This window comes from Oryctolagus cuniculus, chromosome 20 (assembly GCF_051225735.1).
Source record: "Oryctolagus cuniculus isolate XC-2025 breed Fujian yellow rabbit chromosome 20, ASM5122573v1, whole genome shotgun sequence".
NCBI lineage: Eukaryota > Metazoa > Chordata > Mammalia > Lagomorpha > Leporidae > Oryctolagus > Oryctolagus cuniculus.
In genome coordinates this window covers 6,248,713-6,269,249 of record NC_142886.1, presented here as the reverse complement: position 1 = coordinate 6,269,249, position 20,537 = coordinate 6,248,713, and positions in this window count along the sequence as shown.

Below are 20,537 nucleotides of genomic sequence, written 5' to 3'. Positions count from 1 at the left end.
CTGAGTAAAAGAGAAGCAGCTTACAGGATTTCTGTACATTGGAAGTAGTGAGAGGCAGTTCACAGGAATTCTGCATCCTGAGTGTAGAAAACACTTTCCGGGAGTTCTGTAGCATGGGAGTAGTCTTACACACTATGCGGGTTTTCAGTAGTCTGAGTAAAATAGAAGCAGCTTACAGGATTTCTGTACATTGGAAGTAGTGAGAGGCAGTTTACAGGAGTTCTGCATCCTGAGTGTAGGAAACACTTTACGGGAGTTCTGTAGCATGGGAGAAATCTAACGCATTATGCTGGTTTTCCGTAGTCTGAGTAAAAGAGAAGCAGCTCACAGGATTTCGGTACATTGGAAGTAGTGAGAGGCAGTTTAAATGAGTTCTGCATCCAGTGTAGGAAACACTTTACGGTAGTTCTGTAGCATGGGAGTAGTCTTACGCCCTATGCGGGTTTTCAGTAGTCTGAGTAAAAGAGAAGCAGCTCACAGGATTTCTGTACATTGGAAGTTGTGAGAGGCAGTTCACAGGAGTTCTGCATCCTGAGTGTAGGAAACACTTTACGGGAGTTCTTTAGCATGGGAGTAGTCTTACGCACTATGCGGGTTTTCAGTAGTCTGAGTAAAAGAGAAGCAGCTTACAGGATTTCTGTACATTGGAAGTAGTGAGAGGCAGTTCACAGGAGTTCTTCTTCCTGTGTGGGAAACACTTTACGGGAGTTCTTTAGCATGGGAGTAGTCTTACACACTATGCGGGTTTTCAGTAGTCTGAGTAAAAGAGAAGCAGCTTACAGGATTTCTGTACATTGGAAGTAGTGAGAGGCAGTTTACAGGAGTTCTGCATCCTGAGTGTAGGAAACACTTCACGGGAGTTCAGTAGCATGGGAGTAGTCTTACACACTGCGTGGGTTTTCAGTAGTCTGAGTAAAAGAGAAGCAGCTTACAGGATTTCTGTACATTGGAAGTAGTAGAGGCAGTTTAAATGAGTTCTAGATCCAGTGAAGGAGACACTTTACGGGAGTTCTGTAGCATGGGAGTAGTCTTACGCACTATGCGGGTTTTCAGTAGTCTGAGTAAAAGAGAAGCAGCTTACAGGATTTCTGTACATTGGAAGTAGTGAGAGGCAGTTCACAGGAGTTCTGCATCCTGAGGGTAGGAAACACTTTACGGGAGTTCTGTAGCATGGGAGTAGTCTTACGCACTATGCGGGTTTTCAGTAGTCTGAGTAAAAGAGAAGCAGCTTACAGGATTTCTGTACATTGGGTGTAGTGAGAGGCAGTTCACAGGAGTTCTACATCCTGAGTGTAGGATACACTTTACGGCAGTTCTGTAGCATGGGAGTAGTCTTACGCACTATGCGGGTTTTCAGTAGTCTGAGTAACAGAGAAGCAGCTTACAGGATTTCTGTACATTGGAAGTAGTGAGAGGCAGTTTACAGGAGTTCTGCATCCTGAGTGTAGGAAACACTTTATGGGAGTTCTGCAGAATGGAAGAAGTCTTACGCACTAGGCGGGTTTTCAGTAGTCTGAAAAAAAGGAGAAGCAGCTTACAGGATTTCTGTACATTGGAAGTAGTGAGAGGCAGTTTACAGGAGTTATGCATCCTGAGTGTAGGAAACACTTTACGGGAGTTCTGTAGCATGGGAGAAGTCTCACGCACTATGCGGGTTTTGAGTAGTCTGAGTAAAAGAGAAGCAGCTTACAGGATTTCCGTACATTGGAAGTAGTGAGAGGCAGTTTAAATGAGTTCAGCATCCAGTGTAGGAAACACTTTACGGGAGTTCTGTAGCATGGGAGTAGTCTTACGCACTATGCGGGTTTTCAGTAGTCTGAGTAAAAGAGAAGCAGCTTACAGGATTTCTGTACATTGGGTGTAGTGAGAGGCAGTTCACAGGAGTTCTGCATCCTGAGTGTAGGAAGCACGTTACGGGAGATCTCTAGCATGTGAGTAGTCTTACGCACTATGCGGGTTTTCAGTAGTCTGAGTTAAAGAGAAGCAGCTTACAAGATTTCTGTACATTGGGTGTAGTGAGAGGCAGTTCACAGGAATTCTGCACCATGAGTGTAGGAAGCACTTTACGGGAGTTCTCTAGCATGGGAGTAGTCTTTCGCACTATGCGGGTTTTCAGTAGTCTGAGTAAAAGAGAAGCAGCTTACAGGATTTCTGTCCATTGGAAGTAGTGAGAGGCAGTTTACAGGAGTTCTAGATCTAGTGTAGGAGATACTTTACGGGAGTTCTGTAGCATGGGAGTAGTCTTACCCACTATGCAGGTTTTCAGTAGTCTGAGTAAAAGAGAAGCAGCTTACAGGATTTCTGTACATTGGAAGTAGTGAGAGGCAGTTTACAGGAGTTCTGCATCCTGAGTGTAGAAAACAATTTATTGGAGTTCTGTAGCATGGGAGAAGTCTTACGCACTAGGCGGATTTTCAGTAGTCTGAGTAAAAGAGAAGCAGCTTACAGGATTTCTGTACATTGGAAGTAGTGAGAGGCAGTTTAAATGAGTTCTAGATCCAGTGTAGGAAACACTTTACGGGAGTTCTGTAGCATGGGAGTAGTCTTACGCACTATGCGGGTTTTCAGTAGTCGGAGTAAAAGAGAAGCAGCTTACAGAATTTCTGAACATTGGAAGTAGTGAGAGGCAGTTTACAGGAGTTCTGCATCCTGAATGTAGGAAACACTTTATGGGAGTTCTGCAGAATGGAAGAAGTCTTACGCACTAGGCGGGTTTTCAGTAGTCTGAAAAAAAGGAGAAGCAGCTTACAGGATTTCTGTACATTGGAAGTAGTGAGAGGCAGTTTACAGGAGTTCTGCATCCTGAGTGTAGGAAACACTTTATGGGACTTCTGTAGCATGTGAGTAGTCTTACGCACTATGCGGGTTTTCAGTAGTCTGAGTAAAAGAGAAGCAGCTTACAGGATTTCTGTCCATTGGAAGTAGTGAGAGGCAGTTCAAAGGAGTTCTGCATCCTGAGTGTAGGAAACACTTTACGTGAGTTTTCTAGCATGAGAGTAGTCTGACGCTCTAGGCTGGTAATCAGTAGTCTGAGTAAAAGAGAAGCAGCTTACAGGATTTCTGTCCATTGGAAGTCGTGAGAGGCAGTTTACAGGAGTTCTGCATCCTGAGGGTAGGAAACACTTTACGGGAGTTCTGTAGCATGGGAGTAGTCTTACGCACTATGCGGGTTTTCAGTAGTCTGAGTAAAAGAGAAGCAGCTTACAGGATTTCTGTCCATTGGAAGTAGTGAGAGGCAGTTTACAGGAGTTCTGCATCCTGAGTTTAGGAGACACTTTACGGGAGTTCTGTAGCATGGGAGTAGTCTTACGCACTATGCGGGTTTTCAGTAGTCTGAGTAAAAGAGAAGCAGCTTACAGGATTTCTGTACATTGGAAGTAGTGAGAGGCAGTTTACAGGAGTTCTGCATCCTGAGTGTAGAAAACACTTTATGGGAGTTCTGTAGCATGGGAGAAGTCTTACGCACTAGGCGGGTTTTCAGTAGTCTGAGTAAAAGAGAAGCAGCTTACAGGATTTCTGTACATTGGAAGTAGTGAGAGGCAGTTTACAGGAGTTCTGCATCCTGAGTGTAGGAAAAACTTTACGGGAGTTCTGTAGCATTGGAGTAGTCTTACGCACTATGTGGGTTTTCAGTAGTCTGAGTAAAAGAGAAGCAGCTTACAGGATTTCTGTACATTGGAAGAAGTGAGAGGCAGTTTACAGGAGTTCTGCATCCTGAGTATGGAAAACACTTTACGGGAGTTCTGTAGCATGTGAGTTGTCTTACTCACTATGCGGGTTTTCAGTAGTCTGAGTAAAAGAGAAGCAGCTTACAGGATTTCTGTCCATTGGAAGTAGTGAGAGGCAGTTTACAGGAGTTCTGCATCCTGAGTGTAGGAGACACTTTACGGGAGTTCTGTAGCATGGGAGTAGTCTTACGCACTATGCGGGTTTTCAGTAGTCTGAGTAAAAGAGAAGCAGCTTACAGGATTTCTGTACATTGGAAGTAGTGAGAGGCAGTTTACAGGAGTTCTGCATCCTGAGTGTAGAAAACACTTTATGGGAGTTCTGTAGCATGGGAGAAGTCTTACGCACTAGGCGGGTTTTCAGTAGTCTGAGTAAAAGAGAAGCAGCTTACAGGATTTCCGTACATTGGAAGTAGTGAGAGGCAGTTTAAATGAGTTCTGCATCCAGTGTAGGAAACACTTTACGGGAGTTCTGTAGCATGGGAGTAGTCTTACGCACTATGTGGGTTTTCAGTAGTCTGAGTAAAAGAGAAGCACCTTACAGGATTTCTGTACATTGGGTGTAGTGTGAGGCAGTTTACAGGAGTTCTGCATCCTGAATGTAGGAAACACTTTACTGGAGTTCTATAGCATGGGAGAAGTCTTACGCACTATGCGGGTTTTCAGTAGTCTGAGTAAAAGAGAAGCAGCTTACAGGATTTCTTTACATTGGAAGTAGTGAGAGGCAGTTTACAGGAGTTCTAGATCTAGTGTAGGAGATACTTTACGGGAGTTCTGTAGCATGGGAGTAGTCTTACCCACTATGCAGGTTTTCAGTAGTCTGAGTAGAAGAGAAGCAGCTTACAGGATTTCTGTACATTGGAAGTAGTGAGAGGCAGTTTACAGGAATTCTGCATCCTGAGTGTAGAAAACAATTTATGGGAGTTCTGTAGCATGGGAGAAGTCTTACGCACTAGGCGGATTTTCAGTAGTCTGAGTAAAAGAGAAGCAGCTTACAGGATTTCTGTACATTGGAAGTAGTGAGAGGCAGTTTAAATGAGTTCTAGATCCAGTGTAGGAAACACTTTACGGGAGTTCTGTAGCATGGGAGTAGTCTTACGCACTATGCGGGTTTTCAGTAGTCTGAGTAAAAGAGAAGCAGCTTACAGGATTTCTGTACATTGGAAGTAGTGAGAGGCAGTTTACAAGAGTTCTGCATCCTGAATGTAGGAAACACTTTATGGGAGTTCTGCAGAATGGAAGAAGTCTTACGCACTAGGCGGGTTTTCAGTAGTCTGAAAAAAAGGAGAAGCAGCTTACAGGATTTCTGTACATTGGAAGTAGTGAGAGGCAGTTTACAGGAGTTCTGCATCCTGAGTGTAGGAAACACTTTATGGGACTTCTGTAGCATGTGAGTAGTCTTACGCACTATGCGGGTTTTCAGTAGTCTGAGTAAAAGAGAAGCAGCTTACAGGATTTCTGTCCATTGGAAGTAGTGAGAGGCAGTTCAAAGGAGTTCTGCATCGTGAGTGTAGGAAACACTTTACGTGAGTTTTCTAGCATGAGAGTAGTCTGACGCTCTAGGCTGGTAATCAGTAGTCTGAGTAAAAGAGAAGCAGCTTACAGGATTTCTGTCCATTGGAAGTCGTGAGAGGCAGTTTACAGGAGTTCTGCATCCTGAGGGTAGGAAACACTTTACGGGAGTTCTGTAGCATGGGAGTAGTCTTACGCACTATGCGGGTTTTCAGTAGTCTGAGTAAAAGAGAAGCAGCTTACAGGATTTCTGTCCATTGGAAGTAGTGAGAGGCAGTTTACAGGAGTTCTGCATCCTGAGTTTAGGAGACACTTTACGGGAGTTCTGTAGCATGGGAGTAGTCTTACGCACTATGCGGGTTTTCAGTAGTCTGAGTAAAAGAGAAGCAGCTTACAGGATTTCTGTACATTGGAAGTAGTGAGAGGCAGTTTACAGGAGTTCTGCATCCTGAGTGTAGAAAACACTTTATGGGAGTTCTGTAGCATGGGAGAAGTCTTACGCACTAGGCGGGTTTTCAGTAGTCTGAGTAAAAGAGAAGCAGCTTACAGGATTTCTGTACATTGGAAGTAGTGAGAGGCAGTTTACAGGAGTTCTGCATCCTGAGTGTAGGAAAAACTTTACGGGAGTTCTGTAGCATTGGAGTAGTCTTACGCACTATGTGGGTTTTCAGTAGTCTGAGTAAAAGAGAAGCAGCTTACAGGATTTCTGTACATTGGAAGAAGTGAGAGGCAGTTTACAGGAGTTCTGCATCCTGAGTATGGAAAACACTTTACGGGAGTTCTGTAGCATGTGAGTTGTCTTACTCACTATGCGGGTTTTCAGTAGTCTGAGTAAAAGAGAAGCAGCTTACAGGATTTCTGTCCATTGGAAGTAGTGAGAGGCAGTTTACAGGAGTTCTGCATCCTGAGTGTAGGAGACACTTTACGGGAGTTCTGTAGCATGGGAGTAGTCTTACGCACTATGCGGGTTTTCAGTAGTCTGAGTAAAAGAGAAGCAGCTTACAGGATTTCTGTACATTGGAAGTAGTGAGAGGCAGTTTACAGGAGTTCTGCATCCTGAGTGTAGAAAACACTTTATGGGAGTTCTGTAGCATGGGAGAAGTCTTACGCACTAGGCGGGTTTTCAGTAGTCTGAGTAAAAGAGAAGCAGCTTACAGGATTTCCGTACATTGGAAGTAGTGAGAGGCAGTTTAAATGAGTTCTGCATCCAGTGTAGGAAACACTTTACGGGAGTTCTGTAGCATGGGAGTAGTCTTACGCACTATGTGGGTTTTCAGTAGTCTGAGTAAAAGAGAAGCACCTTACAGGATTTCTGTACATTGGGTGTAGTGTGAGGCAGTTTACAGGAGTTCTGCATCCTGAATGTAGGAAACACTTTACTGGAGTTCTATAGCATGGGAGAAGTCTTACGCACTATGCGGGTTTTCAGTAGTCTGAGTAAAAGAGAAGCAGCTTACAGGATTTCTTTACATTGGAAGTAGTGAGAGGCAGTTTACAGGAGTTCTAGATCTAGTGTAGGAGATACTTTACGGGAGTTCTGTAGCATGGGAGTAGTCTTACCCACTATGCAGGTTTTCAGTAGTCTGAGTAGAAGAGAAGCAGCTTACAGGATTTCTGTACATTGGAAGTAGTGAGAGGCAGTTTACAGGAATTCTGCATCCTGAGTGTAGAAAACAATTTATGGGAGTTCTGTAGCATGGGAGAAGTCTTACGCACTAGGCGGATTTTCAGTAGTCTGAGTAAAAGAGAAGCAGCTTACAGGATTTCTGTACATTGGAAGTAGTGAGAGGCAGTTTAAATGAGTTCTAGATCCAGTGTAGGAAACACTTTACGGGAGTTCTGTAGCATGGGAGTAGTCTTACGCACTATGCGGGTTTTCAGTAGTCTGAGTAAAAGAGAAGCAGCTTACAGAATTTCTGAACATTGGAAGTAGTGAGAGGCAGTTTACAGGAGTTCTGCATCCTGAATGTAGGAAACACTTTATGGGAGTTCTGCAGAATGGAAGAAGTCTTACGCACTAGGCGGGTTTTCAGTAGTCTGAAAAAAAGGAGAAGCCGCTTACAGGATTTCTGTACATTGGAAGTAGTGAGAGGCAGTTTACAGGAGTTCTGCATCCTGAGTGTAGGAAACACTTTATGGGAGTTCTCTAGCATGGGAGAAGTCTCACGCACTATGCGGGTTTTTAGTAGTCTGAGTAAAAGAGAAGCAGCTTACAGGATTTCTGTACATTGGAAGTAGTGAGAGGCAGTTTAAATGAGTTCTGCATCCAGTGTAGGAAACACTTTACGGGAGTTCTGTAGCATGGGAGTAGTCTTACGCACTATGCGGGTTTTCAGTAGTCTGAGTAAAAGAGAAGCAGCTTACAGGATTTCTGTACATTGGGTGTAGTGAGAGGCAGTTCACAGGAGTTCTGCATCCTGAGTGTAGGAAGCACGTTACGGGAGATCTCTAGCATGGGAGTAGTCTTACTTACTATGCGGGTTTTCAGTAGTCTGAGTAAAAGAGAAGCAGCTTACAGGATTTCTGTCCATTGGAAGTAGTGAGAGACAGTTTACAGGAGTTCTGCATCCTGAGGGTAGGAATCACTTTACGGGACTTCTGTAGCATGTGAGTAGTCTTACGCACTATGCGGGTTTTCAGTAGTCTGAGTAAAAGAGAAGCAGCTTACAGGATTTCTGTCCATTGGAAGTAGTGAGATGCAGTTCACAGGAGTTCTGCATCCTGAGTGTAGGAAACACTTTACGTGAGTTTTCTAGCATGAGAGTAGTCTGACGCTCTAGGCTGGTAATCAGTAGTCTGAGTAAAAGAGAAGCAGCTTACAGGATTTCTGTCCATTGGAAGTCATGAGAGGCAGTTTACAGGAGTTCTGCATCCTGAGGGTAGGAAACACTTTACGGGCGTTCTGTAGCATGGGAGTAGTCTTACGCACTATGCGGGTTTTCAGTAGTCTGAGTAAAATAGAAGCAGCTTACAGGATTTCTGTACATTGGAAGTAGTGAGAGGCAGTTTACAGGAGTTCTGCATCCTGAGTGTAGGAAACACTTTACGGGAGTTCTGTAGCATGGGAGAAATCTAACGCATTATGCGGGTTTTCCGTAGTCTGAGTAAAAGAGAAGCAGCTCACAGGATTTCGGTACATTGGAAGTAGTGAGAGGCAGTTTAAATGAGTTCTGCATCCAGTGTAGGAAACACTTTACGGGAGTTCTGTAGCATGGGAGTAGTCTTACGCCCTATGCGGGTTTTCAGTAGTCTGAGTAAAAGAGAAGCAGCTTACAGGATTTCTGTCCATTGGAAGTAGTGAGAGGCAGTTCACAGGAGTTCTGCATCCTGAGTGTAGGAAACACTTTACGTGAGTTTTCTAGCATGAGAGTAGTCTGACGCTCTAGGCTGGTATTCAGTAGTCTGAGTAAAAGAGAAGCAGCTTACAGGATTTCTGTCCATTGGAAGTCGTGAGAGGCAGTTTACAGGAGTTCTGCATCCTGAGGGTAGGAAACACTTTACGGGCGTTCTGTAGCATGGGAGTAGTCTTACGCACTATGCGGGTTTTCAGTAGTCTGAGTAAAAGAGAAGCAGCTTACAGGATTTCTGTCCATTGGAAGTAGTGAGAGGCAGTTTACAGGAGTTCTGCATCCTGAGTTTAGGAGACACTTTACGGGAGTTCTGTAGCATGGGAGTAGTCTTACGCACTATGCGGGTTTTCAGTAGTCTGAGTAAAAGAGAAGCAGCTTACAGGATTTCTGTACATTGGAAGTAGTGAGAGGCAGTTTACAGGAGTTCTGCATCCTGAGTGTAGAAAACACTTTATGGGAGTTCTGTAGCATGGGAGAAGTCTTACCCACTAGGCGGGTTTTCAGTAGTCTGAGTAAAAGAGAAGCAGCTTACAGGATTTCTGTACATTGGAAGTAGTGAGAGGCAGTTTACAGGATTTCTGCATCCTGAGTGTAGGAAAAACTTTACGGGAGTTCTGTAGCATTGGAGTAGTCTTACGCACTATGTGGGTTTTCAGTAGTCTGAGTAAAAGAGAAGCAGCTTACAGGATTTCTGTACATTGGAAGGAGTGAGAGGCAGTTTACAGGAGTTCTGCATCCTGAGTGTGGAAAACACTTTACGGGAGTTCTGCAGCATGTGAGTTGTCTTACTCACTATGCGGGTTTTCAGTAGTCTGAGTAAAAGAGAAGCAGCTTACAGGATTTCCGTACATTGGAAGTAGTGAGAGGCAGTTTAAATGAGTTCTGCATCCAGTGTAGGAAACACTTTACGGGAGTTCTGTAGCATGGGAGTAGTCTTACGCACTATGCGGGTTTTCAGTAGTCTGAGTCAAAGAGAAGCAGCTTACAGGTTTTCTGTACATTGGAAGTAGTGAGAGGCAGTTTAAATGAGTTCTAGATCCAGTGTAGGAGACACTTACCGGGAGTTCTGTAGCATGGGAGAAATCTAACGCATTATGCGGGTTTTCCGTAGTCTGAGTAAAAGAGAAGCAGCTCACAGGATTTCTGTCCATTGGAAGTAGTGAGAGGCAGTTCACAGGAGTTCTGCATCCTGAGTGTAGGAAACACTTTACGGGAGTTCTTTAGCATGGGAGTAGTCTTACGCACTATGCGGGTTTTCAGTAGTCTGAGTAAAAGAGAAGCAGCTTACAGGATTTCTGTCCATTGGAAGTAGTGAGAGGCAGTTCACAGGAGTTCTGCATCCTGAGTGTAGGAAACACTTTACGGGAGTTCTTTAGCATGGGAGTATTCTTACGCACTATGCGGGTTTTCAGTAGTCTGAGTAAAAGAGAAGCAGCTTACAGGATTTCTGTACATTGGAAGTAGTGAGAGGCAGTTTACAGGAGTTCTGCATCCTGAGTGTAGGAAATACTTTACGGGACATCTGTAGCATTGGAGTAGTGTTACGCACTATGCGGGTTTTCAGTAGTCTGAGTAAAAGAGAAGCAGCTTACATGATTTCTGTACATTGGAAGTAGTGAGAGGCAGTTCACAGGAGTTCTGCATCCTGATTGTAGGAAACACTTTACGGGAGTTCTGTAGCATGGGAGTAGTCTTACGCACTATGCGGGTTTTCAGTAGTCTGAGTAAAAGAGAAGCAGCTTACAGGATTTCTGTACATTGGAAGTAGTGAGAGGCAGTTTACAGGAGTTCTGCATCCTGAGTGTAGAAAACACTTTATGGGAGTTCTGTAGCATGGGAGAAGTCTTACGCACTAGGCGGGTTTTCAGTAGTCTGAGTAAAAGAGAAGCAGCTTACAGGATTTCTGTACATTGGAAGTAGTGAGAGGCAGTTTACAGGATTTCTGCATCCTGAGTGTAGGAAAAACTTTACGGGAGTTCTGTAGCATTGGAGTAGTCTTACGCACTATGTGGGTTTTCAGTAGTCTGAGTAAAAGAGAAGCAGCTTACAGGATTTCTGTACATTGGAAGAAGTGAGAGGCAGTTTACAGGAGTTCTGCATCCTGAGTGTGGAAAACACTTTACGGGAGTTCTGTAGCATGTGAGTTGTCTTACTCACTATGCGGGTTTTCAGTAGTCTGAGTAAAAGAGAAGCAGCTTACAGGATTTCCGTACATTGGAAGTAGTGAGAGGCAGTTTAAATGAGTTCTGCATCCAGTGTAGGAAACACTTTACGGGAGTTCTGTAGCGTGGGAGTAGTCTTACGCACTATGCGGGTTTTCAGTAGTCTGAGTAAAAGAGAAGCACCTTACAGGATTTCTGTACATTGGGTGTAGTGTGAGGCAGTTTACAGGAGTTCTGCATCCTGAATGTAGGAAACACTTTACTGGAGTTCTATAGCATGGGAGAAGTCTTACGCACTATGCGGGTTTTCAGTAGTCTGAGTAAAAGAGAAGAAGCTTACAGGATTTCTGTACATTGGAAGTAGTGAGAGGCAGTTTACAGGAGTTCTGCATCCTGAGTGTAGAAAACACTTTACGGGAGTTCTGTAGCATGGGAGTAGTCTTACGCACTATGCGGGTTTTCAGTAGTCTGAGTCAAAGAGAAGCAGCTTACAGGTTTTCTGTACATTGGAAGTAGTGAGAGGCAGTTTAAATGAGTTCTAGATCCAGTGTAGGAGACACTTTACGGGAGTTCTGTAGCATGGGAGTAATCTTACGCACTATGCGGGTTTTCAGTAGTCTGAGTAAAAGAGAAGCAGCTTACAGGATTTCTGTACATTGGAAGTAGTGAGAGGCAGTTCACAGGAATTCTGCATCCTGAGTGTAGGAAACACTTACCGGGAGTTCTGTAGCATGGGAGTAGTCTTACACACTATGCGGGTTTTCAGTAGTCTGAGTAAAATAGAAGCAGCTTACAGGATTTCTGTACATTGGAAGTAGTGAGAGGCAGTTTACAGGAGTTCTGCATCCTGAGTGTAGGAAACACTTTACGGGAGTTCTGTAGCATGGGAGAAATCTAACGATTATGCGGGTTTTCCGTAGTCTGAGTAAAAGAGAAGCAGCTCACAGGATTTCGGTACATTGGAAGTAGTGAGAGGCAGTTTAAATGAGTTCTGCATCCAGTGTAGGAAACACTTTACGGGAGTTCTGTAGCATGGGAGTAGTCTTACGCCCTATGCGGGTTTTCAGTAGTCTGAGTAAAAGAGAAGCAGCTTACAGGATTTCTGTACATTGGAAGTAGTGAGAGGCAGTTCACAGGAGTTCTGCATCCTGAGTGTAGGAAACACTTTACGGGAGTTCTTTAGCATGGGAGTAGTCTTACGCACTATGCGGGTTTTCAGTAGTCTGAGTAAAAGAGAAGCAGCTTACAGGATTTCTGTCCATTGGAAGTAGTGAGAGGCAGTTCACAGGAGTTCTGCATCCTGAGTGTAGGAAACACTTTACGGGCGTTCTGTAGCATGGGAGTAGTCTTACGCACTATGCGGGTTTTCAGTAGTCTGAGTAAAAGAGAAGCAGCTTACAGGATTTCTGTCCATTGGAAGTAGTGAGAGGCAGTTTACAGGAGTTCTGCATCCTGAGTTTAGGAGACACTTTACGGGAGTTCTGTAGCATGGGAGTAATCTTACGCACTATGCGGGTTTTCAGTAGTCTGAGTAAAAGAGAAGCAGCTTACAGGATTTCTGTCCATTGGAAGTAGTTAGAGGCAGTTTACAGGAGTTCTGCATCCTGAGTGTACAAAACACTTTATGGGAGTTCTGTAGCATGGGAGAAGTCTTCGCACTACGCGGGTTTTCAGTAGTCTGAGTAAAAGAGAAGCAGCTTACAGGATTTCTGTACATTGGAAGTAGTGAGAGGCAGTTTACAGGATTTCTGCATCCTGAGTGTAGGAAAAACTTTACGGGAGTTCTGTAGCATTGGAGTAGTCTTACGCACTATGTGGGTTTTCAGTAGTCTGAGTAAAAGAGAAGCAGCTTACAGGATTTCTGTACATTGGAAGAAGTGAGAGGCAGTTTACAGGTGTTCTGCATCCTGAGTGTGGAAAACACTTTACGGGAGTTCTGTAGCATGTGAGTTGTCTTACTCACTATGCGGGTTTTCAGTAGTCTGAGTAAAAGAGAAGCAGCTTACAGGATTTCCGTACATTGGAAGTAGTGAGAGGCAGTTTAAATGAGTTCTGCATCCAGTGTAGGAAACACTTTACGGGAGTTCTGTAGCATGGGAGTAGTCTTACGCACTATGCGGGTTTTCAGTAGTCTGAGTCAAAGAGAAGCAGCTTACAGGTTTTCTGTACATTGGAAGTAGTGAGAGGCAGTTTAAATGAGTTCTAGATCCAGTGTAGGAGACACTTTACGGGAGTTCTGTAGCATGGGAGTAATCTTACGCACTATGCGGGTTTTCAGTAGTCTGAGTAAAAGAGAAGCAGCTTACAGGATTTCTGTACATTGGAAGTAGTGAGAGGCAGTTCACAGGAATTCTGCATCCTGAGTGTAGGAAACACTTACCGGGAGTTCTGTAGCATGGGAGTAGTCTTACACACTATGCGGGTTTTCAGTAGTCTGAGTAAAATAGAAGCAGCTTACAGGATTTCTGTACATTGGAAGTAGTGAGAGGCAGTTTACAGGAGTTCTGCATCCTGAGTGTAGGAAACACTTTACGGGAGTTCTGTAGCATGGGAGAAATCTAACGCATTATGCGGGTTTTCCGTAGTCTGAGTAAAAGAGAAGCAGCTCACAGGATTTCTGTCCATTGGAAGTAGTGAGAGGCAGTTTAAATGAGTTCTGCATCCAGTGTAGGAAACACTTTCCGGGAGTTCTGTAGCATGGGAGTAGTCTTACGCCCTATGCGAGTTTTCAGTAGTCTGAGTAAAAGAGAAGCAGCTTACAGGATTTCTGTCCATTGGAAGTAGTGAGAGGCAGTTCACAGGAGTTCTGCATCCTGAGTGTAGGAAACACTTTACGGGAGTTCTTTAGCATGGGAGTAGTCTTACGCACTATGCGGGTTTTCAGTAGTCTGAGTAAAAGAGAAGCAGCTTACAGGATTTCTGTACATTGGAAGTAGTGAGAGGCAGTTCACAGGAGTTCTTCTTCCTGTGTAGGAAACACTTTACGGGAGTTCTCTAGCATGGGAGTAGTCCAACACGCTATGCGGGTTTTCAGTAGTCTGAGTAAAAGAGAAGCAGCTTACATGATTTCTGTACATTGGAAGTAGTGAGAGGCAGTTCACAGGAGTTCTGCATCCTGATTGTAGGAAACACTTTACGGGAGTTCTGTAGCATGGGAGTAGTCTTACGCACTATGCGGGTTTTCAGTAGTCTGAGTCAAAGAGAAGCAGCTTACAGGATTTCTGTACATTGGAAGTAGTGAGAGGCAGTTTACAGGAGTTCTGCATCCTGAGTGTAGAAAACACTTTATGGGAGTTCTGTAGCATGGGAGAAGTCTTACGCACTAGGCGGGTTTTCAGTAGTCTGAGTAAAAGAGAAGCAGCTTACAGGATTTCTGTCCATTGGAAGTAGTGAGAGGCAGTTCACAGGAGTTCTGCATCCTGAGTGTAGGAAACACTTTACATGAGTTCTCTAGCATGAGAGTAGTCTGACGCACTAGGGTGGTATTCAGTAGTCTGAGTAAAAGAGAAGCAGCTTACAGGATTTCTGTCCATTGGAAGTAGTGAGAGGCAGTTTACAGGAGTTCTGCATCCTGAGTGTAGGAAACACTTTACGGGACTTCTGTAGCATGGGAGTAGTCTTACGCACTATATGGGTTTTCAGTAGTCTGAGTAAAAGAGAAGCAACTCACAGGATTTCTGTACATTGGAAGTAGTGAGAGGCAGTTTACAGGAGTTCTGCATCCTGAGTGTAGAAAACACTTTACGGGAGTTCTGTAACATGGGAGTAGTCTTACGCACTATGCGGGTTTTCAGTAGTCTGAGTAAAAGAGAAGCAGCTTACAGGATTTCTGTACATTGGAAGTAGTGAGAGGCAGTTTAAATGAGTTCTGCATCCTGAGTGCAGGAAACACTTTACGGGAGTTCTGTAGCATTGGTGTAGTCTTACGCACTATGCGGGTTTTCAGTAGTCTGAGTAAAAGAGAGCAGCTTACAGGATTTCTGTACATTGGAAGTAGTGAGAGGCAGTTTACAGGAGTTCTGCATCCTGAGTGTAGGAAACACTTTATGGGAGTTCTATAGCATGGGAGTAGTCTTACGTACTATGCGGATTTTCAGTAGTCTGAGTAAAAGAGAAGCAGCTTACAGGATTTCTGTCCCTGGAAGTAGTGGGAGGCAGTTTAAATGAGTTCTGCATCCTGCGGGTAGGAAACACTTCACGGGAGTTCTGTAGCATGGGAGAATTCTAACACACTATGCGGGTTTTCAGTAGTCTGAGTAAAAGAGAAGCAGCTTACAGGATTTCTGTACATTGGAAGTAGTGAGAGGCAGTTTACAGGAGTTCTGCATCCTGAGTGTAGAAAACACTTTACGGGAGTTCTGTAGCATGGGAGTAGTCTTACGCACTATGGGGGTTTTCAGTAGTTGAGTAAAAGAGAAGCAGCTTACAGGATTTCTATCCATTGGAAGTAGTGAGAGGCAGTTTACAGGAGTTCTGCATCCTGAGGAAGGAAACACTTTACAGGAGTTCTGTACCATAGGAGAATTCTAACGCACTATGCGGATTTTCAGTAGTCTGAGAAAAAGAGAAGCAGCTTACAGGATTTCTGTACATTGGAAGTAGTGAGAGGCAGTTCACAGGAGTTCTGCATCCGGAGTGTAGCAAACACTTTACGGGAGTTCTGTAGCATGGGAGTAGTCTTACGCACTATGGGGGTTTTCAGTAGTCTGAGAAAAAGAGAAGCAGCTTACAGGATTTCTGTACATTGGAAGTAGTGAGAGGCAGTTTACAGGAGATCTGCATCCTGAGTGTAGGAAACACTTTACGGGAGTTCTGTAGCATGGGAGAAATCTTACGCACTATGCGGGTTTTCAGTAGTCTGAGTAAAACAGAAGCAGCTTACAGGATTTCTGTACATTGGAAGAAGTGAGAGGCAGTTTACAGGAGTTCTGCATCCTGAGGGTAGGAAACACTTTATGGGAGTTCTGTAGCATGGGAGTAGTCCTACGCACTATGCGGGTTTTCAGTAGTCTGAGTAAAAGAGAAGCAGCTTACAGGATTTCTGTCCCTGGAAGTAGTGGGAGGCAGTTTAAATGAGTTCTGCATCCTGCGGGTAGGAAACACTTCACGGGAGTTCTGTAGCATGGGAGAATTCTAACACACTATGCGGGTTTTCAGTAGTCTCAGTAAAAGAGAAGCAGCTTACAGGATTTCTGTACATTGGAAGTAGTGAGAGGCAGTTTACAGGAGTTCTGCATCCTGAGTGTAGAAAACACTTTACGGGAGTTCTGTAGCATGGGAGTAGTCTTACGCACTATGGGGGTTTTCAGTAGTTGAGTAAAAGAGAAGCAGCTTACAGGATTTCTATCCATTGGAAGTAGTGAGAGGCAGTTTACAGGAGTTCTGCATCCTGAGGAAGGAAACACTTTACAGGAGTTCTGTACCATAGGAGAATTCTAACGCACTATGCGGATTTTCAGTAGTCTGAGAAAAAGAGAAGCAGCTTACAGGATTTCTGTACATTGGAAGTAGTGAGAGGCAGTTCACAGGAGTTCTGCATCCGGAGTGTAGCAAACACTTTACGGGAGTTCTGTAGCATGGGAGTAGTCTTACGCACTATGGGGGTTTTCAGTAGTCTGAGAAAAAGAGAAGCAGCTTACAGGATTTCTGTACATTGGAAGTAGTGAGAGGCAGTTTACAGGAGATCTGCATCCTGAGTGTAGGAAACACTTTACGGGAGTTCTGTAGCATGGGAGAAATCTTACGCACTATGCGGGTTTTCAGTAGTCTGAGTAAAACAGAAGCAGCTTACAGGATTTCTGTACATTGGAAGAAGTGAGAGGCAGTTTACAGGAGTTCTGCATCCTGAGGGTAGGAAACACTTTATGGGAGTTCTGTAGCATGGGAGTAGTCCTACGCACTATGCGGGTTTTCAGTAGTCTGAGTAAAAGAGAAGCAGCTTACAGGATTTCTGTACATTGGAAGTAGTGAGAGGCAGTTTAAAGGAGTTCTGCATCCAGTGTAGGAAACACTTTACGGGAGTTCTGTAGCATGGGAGTAGTCTTACGCACTATGCGGGTTTTCAGTAGTCTGAGTAAAAGAGAAGCAGCTTACAGGATTTCTGTACATTGGAAGAAGTGAGAGGCAGTTAACAGGAGTTCTGCATCCTGAGTGCAGGAAACACTTTACGGGAGTTCTGTAGCATGGGTGTAGTCTTACGCACTATGCGGGTTTTCAGTAGTCTGAGTAAAAGAGAGCAGCTTACAGGATTTCTGTCCATTGGAAGTAGTGAGAGGCAGTTGACAGGAGTTCTGCATCCTGAGTGTAGGAAACACTTTACGGGAGTTTTGTAGCATGGGAGAAGTCTTACGCACTAGAAGGGTTTTCATTAGTCTGAGTAAAAGAGAAGCAGCTTACAGGATTTCTGTACATTGGAAGAAGTGAGAGGCAGTTAACAGGAGTTCTGCATCCTGAGTGCAGGAAACACTTTACGGGAGTTCTGTAGCATGGGAGTAGTCTTACGCACTATGCGGGTTTTCAGTAGACTGAGTAAAAGAGAGGCAGCTTACAGGATTTCTGTCCATTGGAAGTAGTGAGAGGCAGTTTACAGGAGTTCTGCATCCTGAGTGTAGGAAACACTTTACGGGAGTTCTGTAGCATGGGAGTAGTCTTAGGCACTATGCAGGTTTTCAGTAGTCTGAGTAAAAGAGAAGCAGCTTACAGGATTTCTGTCACTGGAAGTAGTGAGAGGCAGTTTAAATGAGTTCTGAATCCTGCGGGTAGGAAACACTTTACGGGAGTTCTGTAGCATGTGAGAATTCTAACGCACTATGAGGGTTTTCAGTAGTCTGAGTAAAAGAGAAGCAGCTTACAGGATTTCTGTACATTGGAAGTAGTGAGAGGCAGTTCACAGGAGTTCTGCATCCTGAGTGTAGGAAAAACTTAACGGGAGTTCTGTAGCATGGGAGTAGTCTTACGCACTATGCGGGTTTTCAGTAGTCTGAGTTAAAGAGAATCAGCTTACAGGATTTCTGTCCATTGGAAGTAGTGAGAGGCAGTTCACAGGAGTTCTGCATCCTGAGTGTAGGAAACACTTTACATGAGTTCTCTAGCATGAGAGTAGTCTGACGCACTAGGGTGGTATTCAGTAGTCTGAGTAAAAGAGAAGCAGCTTACAGGATTTCTGTCCATTGGAAGTAGTGAGAGGCAGTTTACAGGAGTTCTGCATCCTGAGTGTAGAAAACACTTTACGGGAGTTCTGTAACATGGGAGTAGTCTTACGCACTATGCGGGTTTTCAGTAGTCTGAGTAAAAGAGAAGCAGCTTACAGGATTTCTGTACATTGGAAGTAGTGAGAGGCAGTTTAAATGAGTTCTGCATCCTGAGTGCAGGAAACACTTTACGGGAGTTCTGTAGCATTGGTGTAGTCTTACGCACTATGCGGGTTTTCAGTAGTCTGAGTAAAAGAGAGCAGCTTACAGGATTTCTGTACATTGGAAGTAGTGAGAGGCAGTTTACAGGAGTTCTGCATCCTGAGTGTAGGAAACACTTTATGGGAGTTCTATAGCATGGGAGTAGTCTTACGTACTATGCGGATTTTCAGTAGTCTGAGTAAAAGAGAAGCAGCTTACAGGATTTCTGTCCCTGGAAGTAGTGGGAGGCAGTTTAAATGAGTTCTGCATCCTGCGGGTAGGAAACACTTCACGGGAGTTCTGTAGCATGGGAGAATTCTAACACACTATGCGGGTTTTCAGTAGTCTCAGTAAAAGAGAAGCAGCTTACAGGATTTCTGTACATTGGAAGTAGTGAGAGGCAGTTTACAGGAGTTATGCATCCTGAGTGTAGAAAACACTTTACGGGAGTTCTGTAGCATGGGAGTAGTCTTACGCACTATGCGGGTTTTCAGTAGTTGAGTAAAAGAGAAGCAGCTTACAGGATTTCTATCCATTGGAAGTAGTGAGAGGCAGTTTACAGGAGTTCTGCATCCTGAGGAAGGAAACACTTTACAGGAGTTCTGTACCATAGGAGAATTCTAACGCACTATGCGGATTTTCAGTAGTCTGAGAAAAAGAGAAGCAGCTTACAGGATTTCTGTACATTGGAAGTAGTGAGAGGCAGTTCACAGGAGTTCTGCATCCGGAGTGTAGCAAACACTTTACGGGAGTTCTGTAGCATGGGAGTAGTCTTACGCACTATGGGGGTTTTCAGTAGTCTGAGAAAAAGAGAAGCAGCTTACAGGATTTCTGTACATTGGAAGTAGTGAGAGGCAGTTTACAGGAGATCTGCATCCTGAGTGTAGGAAACACTTTACGGGAGTTCTGTAGCATGGGAGAAATCTTACGCACTATGCGGGTTTTCAGTAGTCTGAGTAAAACAGAAGCAGCTTACAGGATTTCTGTACATTGGAAGAAGTGAGAGGCAGTTTACAGGAGTTCTGCATCCTGAGGGTAGGAAACACTTTATGGGAGTTCTGTAGCATGGGAGTAGTCCTACGCACTATGCGGGTTTTCAGTAGTCTGAGTAAAAGAGAAGCAGCTTACAGGATTTCTGTACATTGGAAGTAGTGAGAGGCAGTTTAAAGGAGTTCTGCATCCAGTGTAGGAAACACTTTACGGGAGGTCTGTAGCATGGGAGTAGTCTTACGCACTATGCGGGTTTTCAGTAGTCTGAGTAAAAGAGAAGCAGCTTACAGGATTTCTGTACATTGGAAGAAGTGAGAGGCAGTTAACAGGAGTTCTGCATCCTGAGTGCAGGAAACACTTTACGGGAGTTCTGTAGCATGGGTGTAGTCTTACGCACTATGCGGGTTTTCAGTAGTCTGAGTAAAAGAGAGCAGCTTACAGGATTTCTGTACATTGGAAGTAGTGAGAGGCAGTTTACAGGAGTTCTGCATCCTGAGTGTAGGAAACACTTTATGGGAGTTCTATAGCATGGGAGTAGTCTTACGTACTATGCGGGTTTTCAGTAGTCTGAGTAAAAGAGAAGCAGCTTACAGGATTTCTGTCCCTGGAAGTAGTGGGAGGCAGTTTAAATGAGTTCTGCATCCTGCGGGTAGGAAACACTTCACGGGAGTTCTGTAGCATGGGAGAATTATAACACACTATGCGGGTTTTCAGTAGTCTCAGTAAAAGAGAAGCAGCTTACAGGATTTCTGTACATTGGAAGTAGTGAGAGGCAGTTTACAGGAGTTCTGCATCCTGAGTGTAGAAAACACTTTACGGGAGTTCTGTAGCATGGGAGTAGTCTTACGCACTATGCGGGTTTTCAGTAGTTGAGTAAAAGAGAAGCAGCTTACAGGATTTCTATCCATTGGAAGTAGTGAGAGGCAGTTTACAGGAGTTCTGCATCCTGAGGAAGGAAACACTTTACAGGAGTTCTGTACCATAGGAGAATTCTAACGCACTATGCGGATTTTCAGTAGTCTGAGAAAAAGAGAAGCAGCTTACAGGATTTCTGTACATTGGAAGTAGTGAGAGGCAGTTCACAGGAGTTCTGCATCCGGAGTGTAGCAAACACTTTACGGGAGTTCTGTAGCATGGGAGTAGTCTTACGCACTATGGGGGTTTTCAGTAGTCTGAGAAAAAGAGAAGCAGCTTACAGGATTTCTGTACATTGGAAGTAGTGAGAGGCAGTTTACAGGAGATCTGCATCCTGAGTGTAGGAAACACTTTACGGGAGTTCTGTAGCATGGGAGAAATCTTACGCACTATGCGGGTTTTCAGTAGTCTGAGTAAAACAGAAGCAGCTTACAGGATTTCTGTACATTGGAAGAAGTGAGAGGCAGTTTACAGGAGTTCTGCATCCTGAGG